The sequence below is a fragment of the Lycorma delicatula genome, chromosome 1, assembly GCF_047948215.1.
Source record: "Lycorma delicatula isolate Av1 chromosome 1, ASM4794821v1, whole genome shotgun sequence".
Classification (NCBI taxonomy): Eukaryota; Metazoa; Arthropoda; class Insecta; order Hemiptera; family Fulgoridae; genus Lycorma; species Lycorma delicatula.
Genome location: NC_134455.1, coordinates 298,684,251 through 298,709,094, shown reverse-complemented (window position 1 = coordinate 298,709,094; position 24,844 = coordinate 298,684,251). Strand labels below are relative to the sequence as shown.

Below are 24,844 nucleotides of genomic sequence, written 5' to 3'. Positions count from 1 at the left end.
CATTCTGAGATATGACTCCTGGGTGTCAAATAAATGATCTATCTACCCATACATTAAAGAAAAAATCATACTTACTGATGAGTTAAACTGATTATTTCAAGAAAACAACTGAAAGATAAAAATGTTAATTTAATTGCAAATAAAAATTGTAAAAGAAATAAAAATCATATTTTTCGTAACTGTATTACAAGAAGCAATATATGTGGCCTACCTATGCGATAAAGTATTAAACGAAATAGAGGAAAACTTGATCAGAATACCTGAAAGGTATTTTAGGAAAAGATAGCGTACAGTTATAGCTTTTTGGTATTAAACTAATGGTGCTAGGTATGGGAATTCTCTTTAGTAAATCGAAAATAGACATTTTTATGGCTGTAAATCGATACAGTTTCTTTCGGCTAACTACATTGCGATTTCTCTTTATAAAGATTATATTACGAAAATAGATATTAGTGTGTATTATAGAGGGGCAAAATTTGTTTAAAACAGAAACAATGTTATCCTTAAATTAATCATCATTCATTCGAAAGTAAAAGCAATTTTTTAAATTAATTTTTAGTGTATTTTTTTGTTTTAAATTAAACAATACCCATAAATATTTATTTATATATTTTTAAACTAAAAAAATAGAGCACGTTTTCTTTTCCTATAACAAAATAATATTTTTTTTACTGAAATGAGATGAATTCCTCCTTAAATCTTACAAAATAGAAATCTCCAAAGCGTTTAAATTTCAGAATACTGTTCCGACAAGGTGGGAAAAGAAATATACTTCAAAACGTTTCTTTAAACGACATATACAATTAATTTTCTTTAATTTTCACTGTTTGAGTTTTCTCAAAAAAATCCTGAGCTTAAAATTAGAAAATTAAAAAAAAATCAAATTAGAACAGATTTAATAAATTATTTGTTCTATTATCATTGTTTTAACTTTCTTTTGAAAGTAGGTAAAAAAGTATATACTTTTCGTTAGGAAATTGCAACTGACTAGTTGCTCTTTCAAATTAAGAAAAACAGGATATTTTTCTTAATTTTTATAATATTGTAAGATTTTATAAAATTACGAAACAATTAAAAATTAGTTCATTCTGAATGAAAACAGATTAAATCTATTATATATTTTTCCGTGCAAATCGAACAAAAGAAACAAAATCTAGAAATACAAAACAAATTAAGTAAACAAAGACCTTGAAGCAAAAATTCTTGTAATACAGAGATTATTTAGATTAAATTTTAGATATGTGGCACCCAGATGGAATAGCTATAAAACTTTCTTATTTCTTATTCTGGTCTTATTTCTTAACTGAGGCGGACAGTGTACAGTTTATTACTCATCTCTCATGAGTAGAATATTTTAACAGCCATTTTTTTTTTTGTCATCTGTTATTGAAATTTGATGGACTAACTCATTCCTATATTTTTGTTAGTCTTTAAATGTTTTGCATGTCTTCAATCAAATATATTAAATAATTTGATTTAGGTGTAATAGCTATTGCTCAGCTTTCAAAGTCTTAATTTTTTACTTTCCTGGCTATTAATTTTTTTACTTTTCCAGCGAGGAAAGTATGGTGATCATGTCAAAAATGGTGTATCAGTTTTTAAAAATATTTACGTTTTTCGATTCAACTAGTTTATTTAGAACAACAAACTAGTTTTATTTAGACCAATAAAACATATGTAAACATATGATACTAATGATATTGTTATTATTATTATTACCATCTTATTTATCTTATTAATGATAAAATCGTTTATCATATATGATAAATGATGCAGAATTTTCTTCAGAGGAAATTTATAAAAGAAATTTTAAAGCAAATTTGTTACCTGCAATGTAAATATAAATAATCCAAATTTTTTCCCAAAAAATCAACTCCCACCTCTTAAAATTGGAATATATGCTTTTTTTTTCTTTTGGTCGATCTTCGTTCGGTTTAAATATTTTTCAAATTGTTTTGCAAGTTTATACATCATATATTGAGATAACAAGAAATATCAACAATATTTTAAAATTATCCTGGACCTGAAATGCTGAAAATGTTTCTCAAAATGTACCTTTAACCTACCCATCTCCCTCTTTAAATTTTCTCACCTACCAACCCGTTTTACACTTCTAACATTCCACAATCTGACTCGAAGAATGTTATTTTTTAATTTTCTGGTGTCGCTTTCCTTAGTAGTCCCCACCCGAAGACCCTAAAATGGTACTAGTTTACCTCCGGAATATTTTACAAAGGAAGGTGTCTCCATTTTTTCATGAAAATGCAGAGAGCTATACTTTCATGGAAAGAAAACAGCTGTAGTTTTCCATTTCTTTCAGCTACGCACTACTCAAAAAAAAAAAAGTGACATTAATATAACCGTTTAAATCCTCCTGACCTACGCCCTTAACAACTACTGAAAGAGCTGCTGACCTCTTTCAGGAATCAGTCTTTAGTTTTGCTCTCAACAGATATTATCTCTCCGATATGGTTGCACCTTCAGTCCAGCTACTTTGTATTTCTGATTCAGCCCCCTTACAATCGGCTAGTTCTCATGATTTACAGAAGGAGACTCATCATCTAAAAAATATATATTCTGTTTTTTCTTTTTTTAACTTCTTTAATTTTTTAAATATTTTTATTAATCACTTATACGGCTATTAAAACTAATGTAGCTTTAACTAGAACTTATATTCCGGAAAAAATTGGAAACAATTTTTTCATCACTTTCATAAAAGTTATGCTTTATTTTTTCAAAATTTAAAAAATTATTTTTTTTAAATTTTGAAAAGGGAAAAAGTACGTTTTCTTCTTTTTAGATGTGGAAGGGGCTAATGACCATAGCAGTCGATGCCCCTAAAACTTCAAAATAACAGTATTAATTATTGAATAACATTATTTTTTTGACTTAAAAATAATTTCTTTTTGTCCGATTTAAACAATTTTTATAGATTTAAAAAAAAATAATAAGTTAAATAAAATTATATATATATATGTATATGTGTGTGTTTTAATTTATATTAGAGTTATAGCTGGAGTAGCCATCTAATAATGACTTTAATAATGAATAATTAAAGTCATTAGAGAAGTAAGTGTAACTGTAAATGTACCGGTAAACGTATAGTTTTGAACAGACTTAGGCCGACCAATCCTGAGACGTTTGGTTAATTGAAACCCGAGCCACAAAGAACACTGTTATCCACGATCTACTATTTAAATCCGAATAAGAACAACTATCTTTTTAAGGATTTCATCCTGACACTTCGACTTCGAAAAATAGTAAATAAATATATATACAAATAAAATAATATACTAATAAGTTTATATTATTATCCAGAATTAAATAACATAAGAAATTTAATATTAAGATACAATTTAAAAGTATTTTATGGGTAATATAATCTACATATAGGGATAAATAAACTTTACAATTAAGCATTAGAAGTAAATTTTAGAAAAAAAAAATTAAAATAATTACTAAGAAGATACTTTCATTTCAGCACAAAAAAAACACACACACACACACACACACACACACACACACACATTGAGAGAGAGAGAGAGAGGTTTTGTTTTCTTTTAAACTCGCAAAAATGAATTCATAAAATCTGAAAATTATTATATTAAAAAAATTATTAATAAAAATGTACTGTAAAATGAGGCTTTTTGAATCCGAACTTATTATTTATTGTACGAATTACGATTTTACTTACATTATTGAAATAAAGATAGTGTAGCACTAATTAAAATATAAAAAAATATTCGCAAACGGATGCTAAAATGTTGCGATGTAATTAAACATTATTAATTGATTACAATATATTTATTAATATGACGTTGTAGATATTTTTCAATTAACTTAAATAATATAACTATAATTATAATTCATTCGATTCTCTCTAAACCAAATAACTTTAGAAAGTAATGTAACCACTCGATTATACTTTCAGAAAAATATAAAAATGAAGTATCTTACTGGTTTGCCTTGCAGCAAACTTCTATAAATATATATATAACCTCCCGCATTGTGGTCAACAGACAAAGTTTAGAAGTCAACTACAGACTTTTGTAAAATAAAAATTTTACTCATAACATATTTTCCTTCCCAGTATCTATTTCAGTAATTCTTTTTATTCTACTGTAGTAATAATAAAAATAGATTATTATTTATTTTCATGGCTGCTTTAAAGATAATTTTTTTTTTAATTAACACTGATTAAAACATCACGATTGTCTTAATTAAATTATCGAAATACAGAGTGTATAAAAAAGAATATCGGTGTTTTAAAAATATTTAATATCTCTTAACTTTGACTTACAGTAATTAATCACAAAGAACCTTAACAGTTTTTACTTATAAGTGTTCAATGCCAGCAAATTTATGCGGCACTCATCCAACCGATAGGAGAGTTCGTTAGATACTTTAATCAGCATGTCTATAGTAATAGAGCTGACAGCTTCTTCAATCCTGTACCTCTAATTGAGTAGATTAGAAAATAGTAGAGGGACTTGTGTTCGAAATACTTTATAAAACACTAAAGAAAAATTGCATGCGGTTGGATCGGATGACCTTACATCGGAGGATCATCGTGACCAAGCTGACACCTGGTGGGTGAACGGTAATTCCTGGAGGTAAAACAGGAAAAAAAGTCTTCTCATCACAACCATTACTCGTTCGTGCCTGCCTTCTTAATAGATTTTATAAGTCTATCCAGGAAAGACTTCTTGCCGCGTTTATAATTTTCTCCAGACACCCTTAGTATTTCCATACTTCTTTTATATAGACATCTGGTGGTTTCAAACTCGTTATTCTACCCACCAATGTTACTGTCAATTGGAGGATCATTGTTAAACTTTCTACAGAATGGACGTTAAATTGTATTTAGAAATTCTCATTTACTAAGCTCCAAAAAAACAGAAAACATTTTATTCAGGAGTCGCCATATTTGCTAGAGGCGTTGTTTAAGGGGAAGATCGGAATCAATGTACGGCCAAAAGCGCAATTAAAACCGGCGTTTTCCTTTTTGATTCTAACTTTAAATTAACATAGTACACATTATCCTAGAAATGCAACAAATTAAAACACAGATAATTTTGTTTTGTATATCCGGTATTATTTAGTATAATACACCTTTTATGATATAAAGAATAATAATTTTAAAAAAAACAAAATCTGAAGCGTTATTTTTAAAAACAGTTATTCACAGAAAAAAACAAAGCCAACAGAATAGTTAAAAAAAGTTGAAAAAATAAACGTTGAAATTTAAAAAGTAAAATAAAAATTCAGTAAGTAATTAGCACGTAATATTATAAAATGTGAATCAAACGAAATGAATGAAGGAAATCTTAAACTTGTTCTTAATAATGATTCAACGAAATATCGAGAAAAAAATTAAGCGTTCGTTCATATTATTTACATGTAGACCAGCCATAATATTTAATATTATATACGCAGCATATAAACTTTATTGTAATCTGTAAACGTATTCTCAAACACGTACTCTACAAACATATTCGTAATTTTTAATTTTCTTTCAACAGATTGACACTTTCTCATGCACTGAAATTTTCTATATTCTTATTTTTATTCCTTTGTTAAGACTCTATAAGAATGTATATGCACCAATTATATATATTTAAATAACGAAATAATATAATATTAATATTCAAGAACGAAGTAATATGTATATTAATACGTCATTTAAAAAAAAATACTAGAAATATCATATGACAAAATGTTAAAATTTATGTAAGGGCACTATATTTTAATCCAAAGTACAAGAATAATTCCGGTTGAAGATTTTTTACAATCAATAAGTAAAGAAAATCTTTCCTATAAAGGGAAATTTTAAACTTCTCCATATTGGAAAAATAGAATAATAATTGTACCGTGATCAGAAAATAAAGAATGCTCAAAATGAAAAGTTTGACAACTAACCTAGTGTAAAACAACCAGCAATGTTGTTTAACATGCATGTAAAATGTATTTATACTGCAGTAGAGAAATATCAAGAGATCATCGTAGGAGGAAGAAGAATAATTTGTAAAAGATTCAAAGCCGTGTTAAGTTGAAGGAGAGGCAATATTCATAAAGGATTTCAAAATTAGAAATCTCTGAGACAGAATATTCTGTGAAAGTTTAGAATAACTGATGAAGATAGGAGACAATAAACAATGGATATCTGAACAAAAGAAGAAAACATAAAAATATGGCTAAGGAAACATTAACAGAAATAAATACAATTATCTATTAAAATGAATTGAACAAAATAATCTCCTAAGATGTTATATTTGGAATCTCTTCTATATAGATGATGAACGTTACGTCTCACTAAAACAATTAAGGAAAATGTAGGCATGAAGAAGACAGGAGAAGATTAAGTGGATAAAAATGTTTGAAATTGAAGAATTAATAAAAAAGAATTTTAAAAGTTTAATCAGGACAATTCAAAATAGGAAAGCTAAATTTCTGGGAAATACGAATGATGGAGGATTAGTTAAAATAGTATTAGAAGGATAAAAAGAAGATCTGAAAAGATTAAAATTACAAATAATTTAAAATAAAACTATCTGAATCATAAAAGTTTAGCTGGAAGTAGAAGAAATAGAGATGCAAATCATACCTTCCTCAGGGCAGATTATGAGGAGAGAAAAATTCCTCATACTAAACGTTGTTCACGCTACAAGAATAGACAACTAGAAACGACAAACCTTTTACCTTTTCAGATATTCTGTGAAAAATTCAAAGCAACTTTGAAATAAAAATAATGTTTGATATAAGGTAATATTTTTACACCACACGACATTTGAGGTAAATTACATTACATTTTGTTCATTAAGGTAATGACTTTTAATTATTGTAAAATAGATTAAAGATCACGTAAATATTAATCCTAAAAATTGTTTTTATCCTCTTTACTGAGATACTATTTTAAAATAATGAAAAATTATCATAAATAATAGAAAATTAATTCATTATAAAATTCTTATTACTCTTCTATTACATCGCATACAGAACGTTTTACAAAATCACTCTTCACTCTATAGCCTATACATTATTCATCAGTTCACAAAACAAATATAGCACCCTCATTTTGATTACATCTTGTATAGGCTTTGTATATAAAACATATCAAACATGAATTGCGTGAGTTAGCAGATCCTGTACGTTTAGAACGCCAGCTGACCTCCGACCTCTAATTTTGTCAAAAAAGTTAAAGTATCCTTCAAAGTTTTTCCAGCGATAAATTATGTATTTGTTTATATATATATATATATATAAATATGTTTATTTATTTTAGATAGCTTATATTTATTTTAACATATATTAACTATTTTGTTGTATTTTCTTAATAAAATTAAGTCTATAACTTAGTCTTTCACGATATTCCTGTATGTTTATAAATCTTTAATTTCTTCTAAAAATTAAAAAAACAAAATTAACGTACATTATCATTACAACCTAATCATTTAAATTTTTGTAGAAACAACAGTGATATTTTGAATCTATACAATTAAATAAATACGTATTTTATTGTAGTCTTACTTGAATTTTGTCCTTGACCATCTTAGTTAAGATTCAGGACTTTATCAAAGTACGATAAACAACTTTATTACTTGTTGAGGTTAATTTTTATCTTTTATTATTGAATCATTATTGAACATGGTAAGTTGATAAAAAAATGAATATCATAAAAAACCCACCGGGTTAGTCTAGTGGTAAACTAGACTGGTCGTCGTAAATCAGGTGATTTCGAAGTCGGTTCCCAGCTTCAAATCTTTTTTGATTTGAATACTAGTTTGTGGATGCTGGTGTTCTTTGGTAGATTGCAATTAACTACACGTCTCAGGAGTAGTCGATCAGAGTTTGTTCAAGACTACAAATTTACGGGTACAGTTACATTACACTGATAAGTCAGTAATGACTAATTTTTGATGCGACTAAAAATAAATGTATTAAAAAAAATATTATAAAAAAATTTGTCAGTATTTAATAAACTTTTACATTAAATTTATAAATATTAATAATAGTAATTTGAAAATCATCAACTAAATTTTTATAATCAGACATTGTAAACATTAGAAAACATTTTTCTCTTTATTGAAACAGTTTTGATTATTATGGAATTGTAGAGAAAAACGTTATTCCAAAATAACTGTTGTTTAAAAAAATTGTAATAGATTTAATGTAAAGTTTGTGATAATTTCTTTTTTAAGTAAATTAGAATTTAATATAAATGAAAATATTCTTTTTCTGTTTTAAAAGCAAAGGGATTAATTATTTTTTTTTAAAAACAGGAGATTGAAAAAAGAAAGAAATTAAATATTATACCAATTAAGTTCAAAGCATAAACGTAGACTAGAAAGGAAACAAAAATTGAAGTTTTTTCAATAAACGTTATTTTGCTTATTGAATTTCAAAGCTAGTTTAAGAATAACGTATTTATATAAAACTGCTGAATAAGAATATTAAATAAAAGATGAAACAGAGTGATTGAAACCCTTTACTTGTTTGTTCTATTTAAGGACAGTATTCATCATCATTACTCATTGAAAAGGAGATAAAGTACTAATTATAACAATAAGAAAAAAATTGGATGAATGGATGAATTTAATAAAATAATTCTATTTCTAGTTTATTCAATAGAGCCAGATTAACTACCTAGACCTGCAAGTTGTGTTTTTTATAACACCTTAATTAAATTCAATCGAAAATTTAACAAATAATAAAGTTGTAGATTTAATACTGTTGAAATTGTTATAATTTTATTTTAGAAACATGTTATGTTTTAGAAAAAGGTAAGTAATTTTTTTTTTCTAAAAGAAATTAATAATCTCGTATTGTTTCCTTTGAAAAAGATTTTAAATAAAAATATAAAATTTTTTCTACCAAATTTTCTTTTAAGTCAAAATTATTCATCAAATTTTAATCCTTGTCATGGTAAAATCTTTAGATTTAATTGATTTTAGAATTGTAAATATGAAAAATCATTTGAAGGGTAAATACCCTGTTACACAATACATTTTTTAAAGGCCACAGATAGAGTAGATAAAATAAATAAAAAAATACGTTAGTGCGTGAAATTGTAGACTAACTTATTTTTATTTATTTTCAAAAATTCAGTTGACCTTCAACTTACGTAAGTAGCTTATTAGTAGTTAAAGTGAAAATAATTGAAATTCAATTGGTAATGTAAATTACATAAGGAATACAACCGAAACCCAATTTTTGAGTTTGATAGCGAATATCAAATTTTCTCTCTGTCACTCTCTCTCTCTGTCTCGCTCTCTCTCACACTCTGTCTCTCTCTCTCTCTCTCCCTCTCTCTCTCTCACTCTGTCTCTCTCTCTGTCTCTGTCTCTCTCTCTCTCTATCTGCATTCTAAACGGTAAACAAAACATTTTATCTAATTATATTAATTACGATCAGCATAAATGTAACTACGTGAACAAATATTACATTGGAAGGAAAAGAAGAAATGAGCAATACATATAGTAAAGTCCAGTCAGATATTGTATTTTATCACGTAATGAAGGAACATCTCACATAATCTTACATAATGAATGTACACGTAATGAAGGTAATATAATTCTTTCAAAAAAATTAGTGTAGATTTGTATTTGATATACAAATGTAGCTTTTTTGAAAATTTCTATAAAAATTTGTGTTTAGAGAAAATCTATATAAATAAAAATGTAAATGTTCGTTTGTTAAAAATTTTAAATCTCCGAAAGTTCTTCACCGATTGCTTTGAGACAACGTTGCATTCGAATACGTACGTGTCTTTATATACCTACTATTTTGTCTTTATATACCTACTATTTATACACCTGTGACAAGATGTTACACCTGTGACAGGTAAAAATATGTTTTTTTTTAAAAACAGCATTATCTATTGGAGGTAAAAGCGACACACGATGTATTAATATTTTACTGTTTAATTTAAATGTTTCCGATATGTATGTGCGCTGAAGACTTAACAACTACTGGACAGAGTTACGAGCGGGGAAAAAGGGAGAATGGGAAAATTGGAAAAGGGAAATAGGGAAAATCAGAAAAGGGGAAAATCTAAAAAGGTAAAAGGGAAGAAGGTAAAAAGGGAAGAAATTGAAAATGGAAAAGAGGGGAAATGGGAAAAGGAAATAGAAAGAGGAAAATAAAACAGATAGAGGGAAAGGGAGAAGTGGAAGGGGAACAGGGAAATAAGGGAAGGAGGAAAAGAAAAGGGAAATAAGGGATAGAGAAATGGGGAAAAGGAAATAAGGAAAGGGAAATTAGGGAATGAAACGTAAAAGGAGAAAAGGTAAGGGAATATGGTAAAAATGAAAATGGGGAAAAGTGGAAAAAAGGCAAAAAGTAACGGGGGAAAGGAAAAAGGGGAAAGGGAGAAAGAGTTAAAGGGAAGGTTAAATTTTGTGAAATTTTGTAATATTCATTTCGTTAGTGTTTTATCAAACTTTTAATTATGTTCATTTAATCTATATAAATACTCAAATTTAGCAATAGCGAAGCATTGCCGTGTATGCTAGTACTTAATAAAAATATGTTAGCACCTGTTCAATCCTGAATAATCTGAATAGCAAACTTATAGGCAATAATTTCTTAATTATTTCACGTACCAATAACGGTACTCAACATGCTCTCCTGAAGATATTGAACGCATATCTTCAGAAAGAAATGATGTTGCTATTATTACTACAATTATTTCTCAATATTCTTCAATGATTTACATTAAACTCAAATATTAACCTAACAAGAACAGTAGTGTACCTTTGAAAAGTTTGTTGTTAATTATAGTATAAGGGCTATTGAAATTTAAATTTTTTTGTTTATTTATTTTGGAAAATTTAAACCCATTACAAAGCGATCTTAAATTAAGAAAAATTATGAAAAAGAAAATAATTAAATGAAAAATTCATTACTACTCTTTAAACAATGTAATACACACACACACATATACATATATATATATTGTAATAAGACCGGTATAATGGACCTGAGTAACCGATTCTTACCAATTAAGAAGAATATAGTAGAAAATATAATAATGGGAGGAATCTAGGAAGGGACTAAAAGAAACCATAAAGGTAAACGTCCCTTTAACAATGGTCCTTTGTAATACTGCTGACTGACACATCTAAACAGATGTCGTTCCGTGAGAAGAGTTACCGGACCAGGGTAATAATTACATGGGAATGTGTGTGGGCGGACGATTATTCTCACGCTTTGAGTTGAGTCCGGCCGGAAGTTAAAGAAGATAGCAGTATAAATACTCCGGGGTAGACCAGTTGAAATAAGTCTGTTAGGAAATAATAAGATGTTAAGAAATGTGTTCGACGAGGTCAACCTAAGCGAGACGTTATAACTTTAGTCTGCGAGTTGAAAGTCTGCAAAATTACTACGATAGAGGAGTTATTATGTGAGTTCGACGCGATTTAGTTGACATCACAAGTAATTCCAGTACACGAAAACAAGAAATGGTTTGGTGAGAGTATAAGACTAAAAATGAAAGAGATAATGTACTAAATTTCATTTATAAACTTTTAAGGTAGTTTTTCTTGTGAAGAGCACATTCATTTTCAGTAAAATAACTTGTTTTATCAGTTGCAATATAGTATTTAATACAATACTAGTAGTTAAAAGTGTTAAGACTAGCGTTCATACTAATGTCTTTCGTCAATGGGACTGAATTCTGGTTTTCATTACATATCTACCTGTGAATAAGTCATGAGAATTGCTATAAATTCTGGTTTGTATGTAATCACTATTTATTATTATTATTATTACAATTTATTACTATTATAATTATTTTTATTTTTTATCTCGGAAATACCTCATACCAAATGTGGTGCATTTAACACAGTAAGTACAATCATGTACGTTTCCAGAATTACTGATTTTTGGGCTTTTAGAATTATGACTTAGGATCCAGGCCAATCTTTTCTATTTATTTCTTTAAATTTTTGATAATTAACACGATTGCTGTTATCACAATGGGAATAACTTCTATTGAGTTCAGTCTGTAAATTTTAATTTACAGTAATATTTACAATAATAATATTCTTTATTCTTTACCTTTTTTTATTATTTATCTAGTTTTTTTATTGATTGTTTATTGATTTGTCTAGTTTTAATTATGTTCTTTAAATAATAAATTGCAATTATATAAAAATTATCATTTGTCAATCTCTCAATATCCAGATCGAGCCGCGAACACACAACATAATACATATTATACATATATATGTACATGTACATATATATATATATATATATATATATATATTATTCAGAAAATATGAACAAAACACAAATATTTCTATAATGAGATGTTAAACTCATTCGAAAATAGTATATTTAAAACTGCTTTTGATGATTCTAATTTTATATTTTTTTAGATGAATATTCTATTTGAATAAATATAAATTATCAATGATTATAATTACAAATGAATAATTAATTATCCATTTGATTCGTGCATAAAAGATTTTTGTGCAGTTAAAAATTTTTGTGTATTTTTATAAAAGCAAATAAGTTCAAAAACTGTCAAACTTTTGTGATGAAAATCATAAATAAATCATAATAAAAATACAGTTAATTACTCTTTACAAAGATTAAACACATTTATTTATTTACTCTTTGTTTTGCAAAACATATAAACCAAAAAGCAGAATAACGTGGAATTTATTTACAAAGTTCTGAAAAGAGAAAGGAAAAAAGGTTCTATGTATGGACAACTTTATGGGTTGTTCTACTTGAACAAAGAAACATTTTTGGCTGGCTGACTGGTGTATGGTGAAGAGCGTATTGATTTCTCTCCTTCTGCATGACGAATATCTCGTAAAATAAAAACCAAATTGCTGACATTGGTATCTATGTATAGAAAATAAATAAATACATAGTTTATGTTTAACAAGTACTTAAAAATATAAATAAAATACATTATAAAATACTAAAAAATATAAATTAGTACAGTAAATGCTGGAAAAGTATCGCATTATTTTAGATAAGGAGCAATAATAATTGACTTCGGAAAAATTTGTACCACTATGTAACGTGAAATGATGTAACCGGTTGTAACTATTGTTTCTAACAAAAAAGTAAAATGAATCAAATTTCGAAAGGGGAAAAGAGGGGAAAATTGACCGGAGAAATTGGTGAAAATCGCGTATAGCTCCGGCGGAAAACACTTTAGAAAAAATGGCAGAGGAAAAGTTTTAGATTATCGCTTAACCTATAAATTCAAACGTTTTAGATAACGATCCAATAATTAGGTCACGTGCAACAAGAAAAAAGTGCAAAAAAATCAGAAAAATGAACCTGAATTTTGAGACCCATTGATTTTTTTTTTAATTTTTCTTTTAAAACACTTTATATTTAAGGAAAATTGATCTGATGTTTCCAAAGAAAAGTACCTCTAAGCTGGATGCTGTAAGTTAATTTGTAATTGGAAAATATTTACATTTTAAATTTTACAAAAAACTCAGTATCCATAACTTTTGAGCAAACGGATATTTCTGGGTCAACTTGAGCTAAATTGAAGAATTAGGTAAAATGTGGTTTTTTGCCTCAGCAAACAGTACAATTCTTTAAATGTAATATTCATTTTTTTCATTTTTCATTACATATACCTTCCATGTAAGACAATGATCCAGATGAAGACTTAGTTACCGTTCATCGTGCGGTGTGAAAAGGTCATTCAGGTGTACCCGTGTGCAGTCTTCTCTCTTCCTTGACTTTATCATCTATTTAGCCTGCCACCCATAGATTAATTTAAAACTGTAGCTTAGTTTAAGGTAGAGTTGGGTCATCATCGACAGCCAAGATAAACGTATCATAAGCAAACAAAGCATTAGTGATATTGTCCGGAGTCGGAAGATCCGCTGTGAATATGGAACATAACCCAGGTCTCAAATTCGAGCCTTGAAGAACACCTGAACAGCGTCAAGAAACAAAGACAAATCCTGATTATGTAACAGCCAAAGAACGTCTGTCCACGTAAATACGCAGAACCACGTAATACGGTTGAAGCAGGCTCTTTTTTAATTTGTATAATAGGCTGGCAGCCAGACATTGTCAAAGATCTACTTTTCTTTCTGTCTTTTTCCTGTTTAGCCTCCAGTAACTACCGTTTAGATAATACTTTAGAGGATAAATGAGGATGATATGTATGAATGTGAATGAAGTGTAGTCTTGTACATTCTCAGTTCGACCATACCTGAGATGTGTGGTTAATTGAGACCCAACCACCAAAGAACACCGGTATCCACGATCTAGTATTCAAGTCCGTGTAAAAATAGCTGGCTTTACTAGGACTTGAACGTTGGAACTCTCGACTTCCAAATCAGCTGATTTGGGAAGACGCGTTCACCACTAGACCAACCCGGTGGGTTGTCAAATATCTACTGGACATCCAAAAAGCCACTCGAACTTTATTTTTTCTCCTTATGGCACTAGCTGATAACCTTAAAAAGTCTATGCGTCTGCTCGATGGTGGAGTGACCACGTCGGAATCTGAAATGATGATCAGGAATAACATGATAATGATGCTCAAGGATAGGCCACAGCCTCCGATGAAAAGTTTCTCAAACATTTTAGACAAAATAGGTAACAGAATTATCAGGCTACAGGAAGATACATAATGTACCGGTTTACCCCGTTCGTGACATTAACCATTTGTGATACATTCCACTCAGGCGGGAAGCACGTTGTACTTAGGACGCCATGTTATGTGTAGGATGGCTTTAAAAGGAAGCATAAGTAGCATTTTGTTAGTAAGCAAGTAAAATTCTGGTGCCTTCTTTGAGTCCTGTTCCTTCATGATTATTTGCAGAACTTTCTTTTATGGAAAAACCTTAACAAAAAGATCTGAGGAAAAGTGCTGATCAACTGTACAAGAATTTCTTTTTCTCCAGCCCCTATATGTCGAGTGACTGAAAGACCTTACTCAATTAAGCACAAATTGATAAGATTTTTCTCCGTCACTCCTAACCCATGACCATTTGACTTCAAAAGAGCGGAATCATCACATGCCGGAATCTTCTCCTTTGGGGTCAGAAAACGCCGGTAGAGACCTTGAAATTTTTTCGTGGCTCTTGACCAAAATTGGCCGACTACCCACAAAGGAGAAAGATTCTGAAGAGAATTTTAAAATGTTTCATTTTCTATAAATATCAGCTGTCTTTCCAACCAGCATTGGTCATCTTTGATGCGAACAAACTTACGGTGTGTCTGAGTCACTTTATCTGTGTTTTGGGCTGTAGTCATTTGTGTTCCTTCTGCAGTTCTGAGTGATTTCAATTGAGTGGTTTAGCAACGGTAGCATTACTTATAGACTCGCCAATCGTAACTTCCACGCAGTGCAAGATAAAAATTTGTTCGGTACCAGCCTCAGCGTGGTGATACGGCGGCAAAAACTCCTGGTCGTAAGTCCCCGTAACGAGTAAAAGGTGCTTAGTGCTACCCTTAGTGCTACTCGCGTCCTTTGAAGAACGAGGGCAGTATACTGTGATTTTTTGCAGTACGGTTACGTATTGCATTTAATTGATCCAGTTGCGGCGAAGAGGTACATAGTTTGACAGGAGAATATTTAAGGTCTCCGGCTGCCAGTGTTCGCTGTGGGCAGTTGTCACGTTTGTGGTCTTGCCCAATTTAGTTGGTAGGAGGAAGACAGCGAGAAATTCGTTAGTTTTTTAGGGATAGGGAATCGTCGGCCATGGAAGGTTTCCAAGAAGTTCGGAAGTCCAGGCAAAAGAGGAAGCCGGAGGCTGTACCGTCAAACTCCTACAAAGACGAGTCAAGCTCGATGGATACAAGGGCGCCCACCCGAGTTAAGCCCACCCCTGTAGTTGAGGGTTTCAAGAGCGCAAAGGGTAGACCTGGCAGTTCTGCTCCGCTGGATAAGGTAGTCCAGGAGGACCTGGACTACTTGTTCAAGATTTTATTACTTCCCGGCAACTTCAGTGTAGGGACGAGGAAAACAATTCTTCCCCGCCTGGTGAAGCGTGGAAGCGGTTTCTGCATTAGCAGAAGGTTTTTAGACCTTGGTATCTTAGACCAAGGAGAATAAGGTAGTTCCCAACGTTGTCCAGGCCCCAGAACAGACGAGGCGCTACGCTGATGTGCTTAAGACCAAGTGGGAAGCCAGCGAAGAAGTCGGAGGTAATCTTTGTTAACAAGGCGGAAGGCTTGAAGACCACGAACAAGGACCTCAAGCGTGACTTCCAAGTTCAACCGGAACTTGTGACAACCGGAAGCTCCTCAAGATCAGGGATATAAAGGAGAGCAGCAAAGGGCAAGTAGTCGTTGCTGAGAATAAGGGGACTGTCAGAGTCATGAAGGAGTCTCCTGCTGTCCAAAATCTTGAGGTCAACCTTAACCTCAAGCTTTTGACATAGTGTATGACATTGAGCGGAGGCTCTCTGACGAGGTAGTTTTGTCTCTCATATGAGAACAGAACACCGACTTTGACGAGGCCTCGTTCAAAGAGCAGTGTAGGTTAGTCTTTAGGACTGGCAAGCCTAATGCCCCACGGAATCACGGACTTTTCGAGTTAAGAGGTGGTGTCCACCAGAAGTTCGTGTAAGAGGGATGAATCTTCGTAGATTTTGCATCCAATTTCGTCAAGGAATAACTTGACATACAACGGTGCTTTAAGTGGCCATAGGGCCATAGGGCCAAATTAGTATGCGTCAGTCTCCGCGGATTATGGCGAGGAGGGCCACAAGCCTGACAACTGTCCGCAAAGGAAAGAGGTTCCGTCTTGCGTGAACTGTAAAATGTTGCGCTGATGTCATAGGAACTCGGTGAATAGTAAGGAGTGTGGTTGCTACTTGAGAGCTGTTGAGATGTATTTCAACTCTCTTGATGGTTAGATTCGGTCAACTTAATTCCCAGGGAGCCTATGAAGGCGAAGTTAAGTGAGGTGAGGTTGTTGAGAAATGGAGTCTCGGGGTTTTTCTTTTGCAACACCCGTATGTTGTCAAGAGTGATCTGCCAGGTTTGTCAGCTGGAAATAATTTTTGTTTGTTACAGCAAATCCGCCATACTGTACAGGAAGTCTATAGATAGTGTCTTTGTACGGCAGGCCTCTGATACGCATCACGTCGTTGTTAAGCGTGCCGAGGATGGTTTGGACCTAGTTGTGGTTAGCTCGTACTTTCAGTACAGGGATTCCATTGCACAGCTTTTGGAAAGTTTGAATAGAATTGTTAGGTTGGTAGTGGATCGTCTTTTTCTGATACCAGTTGATGCGAATGCCATATCGCTTCTTTGGCATAGTGGGATCACGGATAATGGCGGAGAATTTATCGCAGGTTTTATCACGCAGCGTCATTTTGATGTTTTCAATGAAGCCGGCGAATTGACTACCTTCGCTAGTGCAGACGGTTTGCAGAGTGCCTTCCATGGTACTCACATTGATGTTTACCATTGTAAAGGATATCCCAGTAGGATTCTCTACTGGTCGGTAGTTGATGGTTCCGAGAGCGATCCCTGGTTAATAGGTTTGATTGGGTAGATGGACTGCGCGATGTCTTCAGGGGTGACGTTCATATTCAGCAGGGACAGTTCCTGCACAGGCATGCAGATTGGCCAAGGTTTCCAAATATTCTTACGGCCAGGCTTTGACTTTTTGCTCGAAGTCTGAACGAGGTCCCATTAGACAACCTGGTAAAGAATTTTTATTCTACGATAGTTGAAGCCGCTAAGCAGGCCATTCCCAGAAGCACGGATCAGGAGAGAATAGCTGGATAGTGAACTCGGGAATTTCATCGGGAATCCGATGAAGCGCACTGTGGGCCGGTTCAGGAGAGCCGCACAAGGTGAATGTGATCCTGATCGGCGTGCAGTCTTGATTACGGATTATCGTCGGAAAAGAACCGATTATTTTCAAAAGGTTAGGTCTTCTGAAGGTGATTCCTGGCACACCTTTGTGCAACAGCAGGTAAATAAAGACCCATATGGTGTTGTGTCTACAGAGTACTTGGTCATTAGCGGATAAAAGACATTCTCTCAACTCAGGATATAGTTGTTATAGATAAAGATCATATCCTTACTCTTCTGATTATTGGCTTCGTCCAGCGAGTGCAAATGTACACGGCATCTTTTTGGACATATCCGGGGCTTTCAATAACTTGTGGTGGCCCTCTGCCTTGTTTCAATTGTAGCAGCGTGGGTGCACGCTAAACGAGATTAGGACTCCTCTCGAGCTATTTCAGCGATAGAACTATCGTCCTTCGTGACGGCAGCTCAGAGGTAGGAAAGACTCTGTCTAAAGGTTGTCACATGGCAATGTTCTAAATCCATTCGTCTGGGTCGTTGTGTTCAATTCTATCATGCGATTGCGGATGCCCAGTAGCTGCCGCATCGTGGCTTAAGCCGACGATGGGTTAGTGCTGGTCGAGAACAATTCGCGTGCTGAGATACAGCTCAGAGCAACACAAGCATGTAATGTGTTAAAGTTGTGGATTCTTCAGCATAAGACGGTTTTCAGTGCGAAGAAAACCGCTATGATGCTCTTGAAGGGTCGTGTCTAGCAACAGGTACATTGAAACATTGCCATATTTTCTTAAGCTTCGTCCTATCAGTAGCAATAAGATCTATCATTTCCGTTGGGTACTCCATGTCTTGCCGCCCCTCATAATCAATTACAGGTTTCGAGCTCCAAGCAGCCTCAAGCAGGATTGATGTTAAATGTTGTGTCGAATTATTGATATCGGAGGAAAATTTCAATAGACCAGGCACAATTTGCTTCTCTTCTATCCAGCTACGATAAGAATCCCAGTCGGTTCCGTTGTTAGGGAGGACAGGCGATTATGTTTATTCTTATCATAATCTTACTAACGGTAAGCAGAAAAGGTAAATGGTCAGACGTCGAATCTTATTTATTTCTTACTTCAGCGTACAACATCGAAATATCTTAAGTGATGTAAAATTCCAACAAGTCTGTAATCTTCGTTTTAGCCAACCACTAGTAAGTTGGCTGCAAAACAGAGATTGCATTGAGTGCATGTTAATGACGCAACCCTTTAAAACCCGGCTTCTACTAGTTATAAGCCTTGAGCCCAAGAGGAGATGTTTTTGGTTCCGTTCACTTCCTAACATAAAACCAAACATAGTGATGAAAAGAACTCAGAGAATGAACTGTTCGATTATATGGCGAGGAGGATTGTAGATTTCCTGCAGCCTGGGAGGTTCAAGCCAGTCTAGTATCTCAACCGATGTTGCTTGAATGTGCTGGCCGGTACTTTAGTGGTTGGTGATACTTTATCATTCCTTTGATGAACACTGCATTCCCTCCATGCATTTTGCCATCAGAATGATTAGTGATGTAGACTGAATACTCTCGAATACGAAAATAATTATGATCAGTGAAGTGGACTTCAGAAAGTAGAACATTATCTAATAACTCTGTCATTATTAAAGACTTACTTTCTAACATCGACCAGCGAGACTATTGATATTGTAGGTAGAAACTCTTAGAAATTTAGTCATTAATAGGTTTCGTTGATCACTTTACTGAGCAATTCTATTAGGTTATCTATTTGCTGAACCAAAAATTCTATGTTATTAGTTAGTTTTTGTAGCGTGTCTTCGGTATCATCAAGGATGTCGTGCTAAACAGCCGGGGAATAAGACCATGGATGTGCGTTAGGATGCGCGTCTCGAATTCTATTTGTTCTTTTACCTAATGAGGGCAAATTGGCATTACCCAAGTCAAAGGAAGCATTCCGTTTATCTGGAGTGGAGCAGCATTCTTTATAGTAGGTTTTATTATCCTTGCTTCTGTTTTCTGTCCAGGATTTCATCATAATTCTTGCAGCGTTCATCTGTGGACGGTTGGCCTGACTGACAGAGCGCACAAATAGCCGGAGTACTTTTATCTTTAGGACAATCTGCAGTCTTATTTTTTAAATTTACAAATAATTTTAATTATTTTTTCTTGTCACAATATTACATTTTTACGGAGTGTTGATATATTACCTGGTGTTTTTTTTTTATTTATTTAAGTAACTTTAAAAGTAAAAACGACCTCAACAAGAATGTTAATCTTTACATATTCAAATAATTTAAAATATAAAATTAAGAAAATTAATCAGGAAACGTAGTAAAAAAAACTAATGTGGGCACTACATGAGTTCCCCCTATTATATTGCAAATACACATTTCTTTTCTTAAATGAAAAGTACAAAAAATTTTGTTTCTTTAATAACTTTTTTATTAATATTATTAATCCTAAATTTGTTTTCCCAATCGAAGGTTATTAATTATTAATAAATTAATATATTTCAATAAAAAAAAGATTCTTTAAAAAAATATATATGAAATCTGATTCGAACCGAAGTTCCTTCGCCTTCTAAGATACAAATATTTCATTAACTAAAATTTTATTTGGCTATAACTCTGAAACCAATGAAAATAAGTACCACTTATACCACATCGTTAAAAAGCTAGCAATGGGGGCTTATCTATGTTTCTCGTCTTGCGGGTTTCTTTCGAATAGGTTTTACTTCCTTGTACGAAGTAAATTAAGTACTGTGATCGCGAAAAACTTCGATGTTAAGATTTCAACGGAAATATCCATTCTGGCCATCCCTGATTCCCTTTTTGACTAGTTTCTGCGTGACTTCTCTACGTACGTGTGTATATCGCATAACTCCAAAACAACTACCTGTAGGATGTTGAAACTTTGGATTTATGACTGTTGTAATATCTATTTATACAGCTCCCTTTTTGATTACGATCGACTGAACTAAAAGTATGCATAACACCGTAAAATTCAAAAACGTTTGGATTTTGAACTCTTTCTTAACTGCAGTAATAACTCCTCATTGCGAGCTTTTCAACGGTATCATAAGTGATACTTATTTTCATTGGTTCCAAAGTTATAGCAAAATGGAATTTTAATTAATGAAATATTTGGATCTTAGTAGGGGAAGGCACATCAGTTCGAATCAGACATCTACTTTTTTTAATTTAAATATAATTGATTTATTAATAATTGTTTATTAACCTCCGATTGGAAAAAAAAATTACGATAAATAATAATTCAATAATAGTAATAATAATAAAAAAATTAAAAAAATTAAAGAAATAATATTTTATGTACTTTTCATTTAAAAAAAAAAATTATATATGTAATTTAATAGGCGTACAAGGAAGTCACGTAGTGCCCACATCAGTTATTTTATTTAAAAGCCATTCAAAAGAAACACTATAACTTTTTACCGGCATCATTTTGTAAGAGTTATTATGTGTATGATGAATGAATGATTAACAGAAATAAATCATGAACAGTATAATAAAATAAACTCAACAATAAATATAAAGAGATTAATTCTTCGTAACTAAACCTTTATTTAGCGTCAACTTCAACAATTTGAAGTTAATATATGAATTGTAAAAATATTCAGTTTTATTTGTTTAAAAAGTTTATTTTATTAATTATTAAATTAATCTATTTAAATAACTTAATTAATTTCTATTATATTATGGTTTTTCTTTAATTATGGTACTCTTTATCATAAATAAATTTAGCATTAATATAAATATTAATTAATTAAAATAATTTCATTAAAAAAAACTTATATTTTAAAATTCATTTTAAAGATTTCTTATGTAAATAAACAATTTTATTCAATCACTTATGTACCACCTTAATATAACTAGTCATGTTATATTATTATAATCACAGTGATGTTGAATGATACCATGATTACAATTTAATAACGATAACTAATAAAGGATTTACTTAATTTATTCCTCAATGAAAATTCCTCTTAATTACGTCTGTTGAAGTAATTTTATTTAAATAATGACTGCTTTATTTAATATAGTAAAGAAAAACTAAAAGAATTAATATATATATTTTTTTAACTACCTTTTAACCAAACAATATTTAGGCTCATGTAAAAACAATTTCCAAATATACATTCAATTGATTACCTTATCACTAATTTCCTTTTAATTTTCTTACTCAGTTTGAGTAGTTTTCAGTAATGGTATTCATTTCTGTTTCAGGTAATTTTTTTCAATTTATATTTGTTTCAGTTTTGAATGGTTACTTTTAATAATTGGAAACATGGTATATACATTGTCATAAAATGAGATATGTAAATATATATATATATATGTTATATAAATGAATTGATATTTGTAAAAACATATAAATAAATAATACTTAGTACTTCAACTCAAACAAGAATAATGCTTACTAATGCATTAGCTAATGAGGAACAGTTCACAACAGAAGCTGGTAATATTTGTTTTTACATAATTATTACAGGGAGTTTTCCTTAAGCAATAGTATATACACCTGTTATTTTCTTTTTGAGTACTACCTTATGCTCGTTGTAACGGTTATTTGTATTTTTTCTTTTTATGGTTAGCATGGGACCACCACTTTTGTCAATTACAAGAAGAATATTTTAGTATCCTATTTTACCAATATTTCTTCATCCTTTCAGACCTTGCTGTCTCCTTCTCTCAAATCAATCTTCCATCCTGTTGTCTATTTATTCTCGTTGTTGTGTTATAGTTTTTTTTTTCAGTTTCTTAATTTCATCTACTTTCTTCTCTTAATTTTTTTTTATTTCAATTTTTTTTAAATTTACCTTAATTTTCATCATCCATTTTGTTGTATTTACTACCGCAGAGTTTTTCTATAATTCGTCTTGAGAGTCTGTTCCCAGGTGTTCTGATTTAGTGTCCAAAAATGAAATTTTTTTTTCGTCGTACAGGTTCTAATTCTTTATTTAGTGCTTCATTGGAGAGAATTATCCAGTATCCATCAATCTGATATTTTTTATTAACTTTGTTAGTGCTATCCTTTTCTCTATTATCAGGATTTTGTCTATAGCCGCGGAGTTAGTTATTTTAAACAGTTTCACTTTCTAGTGGTATTTCCCGTTGGATTCCAGTTTGGTAATGTTTGGGTTTCATAACTGTGGAGAGACAGTTTATTTGTATGTGTTTTTGGTGAATTTTTGTGCGTTTGTTGGTTTGTTGACTCTGTTGTTTTATGTAGGTTTTTCATCTAAATTGTAAGTGATAATTTTCCTTAATACTGTACATACTTGTAATTAGTGTACGTACATACCTACTTAATGTATAAAAGTGAATCTACAAGTCTATTCTATTTATATAAGCAGATATAAAATCTTCAGCCATCTATAGCAGATAGGAAATTTTTATTTTGCAATTGCTAGTATTTAGCGGACAATTTTCGTTATTCTATTCATCTACTGTCGTTCAATTCATTTATGGAACTGCATTGAGAATTCAGGTTAGAGACTATCGCATTAAAAGTTGGATAAATCCTGAGAAGAATTGAGGTTTTACACTATGTATGATTTATGTTTTGATCCCTTGCGATTTTTTGTTTTGGGAAATTATCAAAGACTTAATATTTTCTTCAAAACCAAATAACCTGATTCGCCTCAAGCTATTAATTGACGAATTATAAAATTTCATAAATCGGGACAATATTTTATTGAGAAAAAGTGTCAAATAATTAGTTAAACATGCTACAAATCTATAACAGGAAATACTGACAATATTCTTTGATGCAATTAAAACACAAAAAATTTTTTTAAACTTAAAATTTTTTTTTTTAATAATTGCGAAAACTGGTTTTTATTAAAGTTTTATATCCTACTTATTAACCTTCGTTGTCAAACATAAATTTTTTCACCGTTCTCTCACTATATTTATTTAGTTTATGAATGAGATTTAACAGAAACCTTAAAATATACATTAACCTAGCATCCGATTATCAAAAATAAATAAAGAAAATTATTAAGATAATACTGGCAATTTATTGAAATATAGTGATCGATTTAACTTTGACGGTAATGTATTCATTATACAGAGCTCATTCTGTACCACGCATCTCAGAAATGGTCGAACTGAGACTGTACTAGACTACACTTCATTTACATTCGTACATATCATCCTCCATTCATTCTCTGAAGTAATACCTGAACGGTAATTCCCGGAGGCTAAAAAGGAAAAAGAAAAAGAGGTAATTCTGTAAACCGACGACAAATGTTGGTTGTAACTCACTAATTATTTTATGTGAACCAAATATGTGTATGGGTGTGTGTGTGCGCGCGCGCGCGCGCGCGTGTGTGTGTGTGTGTGTGTGTGTGTGAGCGCCTTCATTGTTTTGAGTTATAAAATTTATTAAAATTTAGTTTTTATTAAAATTCGTCTAGTAAATTCTCATAAAATACCATGTATCATAAGTTTTAAGTCGATTACTAAAATCTTGTTCGAGTATCTTTCTTTAACCAGATGTTATTTTTATTTTTATTTCCAAAAATAAAATTATAAATAATAGTAAAATACAAGTTTTCTTTTTTTTATGAAATCCTGATTTTAAAAGAAGTATTAAAAGCGTTATTACACAAAGGTAAAATCATTACCAAACATACTAGTCGTTGGAGGAAAAAAGTTGACAAAATAAATTAATTATTATTTGTCTCATTGAGTTTTTTTTAAATTCATTTTCATGTTAATTTTGAGCCTCTTTTATGGCCTAAATGCTTTATTTCTAAATGCTTTATAACTTTATTTGATTTGGAAATTTCCATATGTCGGTGCAACGACTACAGGTGAGTACGTGTAAGAACTAATATAAGGAATATTTTCATAAAGGAGAAGTCTTTATGTTGTAGTTGGGAGTATCACTTACCTCAAGGCTATCACGGTCTAAATATCAGGAAATTAAAGTTGACTTACGTTGTTTATTTTTTCGTTATTAATTTAACGGAAAAAGAACTGTATTATTTGAAGAATGATTTTCTGTGTTCCATTTATTTCGTAAGTCAATGCGATGAGTAAATATTCTGTTGGTAAAATA

At 31.2% G+C, this 24,844-nt stretch overlaps 1 protein-coding gene across 1 annotated transcript in view; it reads right to left on the bottom strand.

Annotated features, from left to right (window-relative positions):
* LOC142317857 (suppressor of lurcher protein 1-like) overlaps window positions 1-24,844 on the bottom strand; it is a 545,965-nt gene that overhangs the window by 367,440 nt on the left and 153,681 nt on the right. The window lies entirely within an intron of this gene.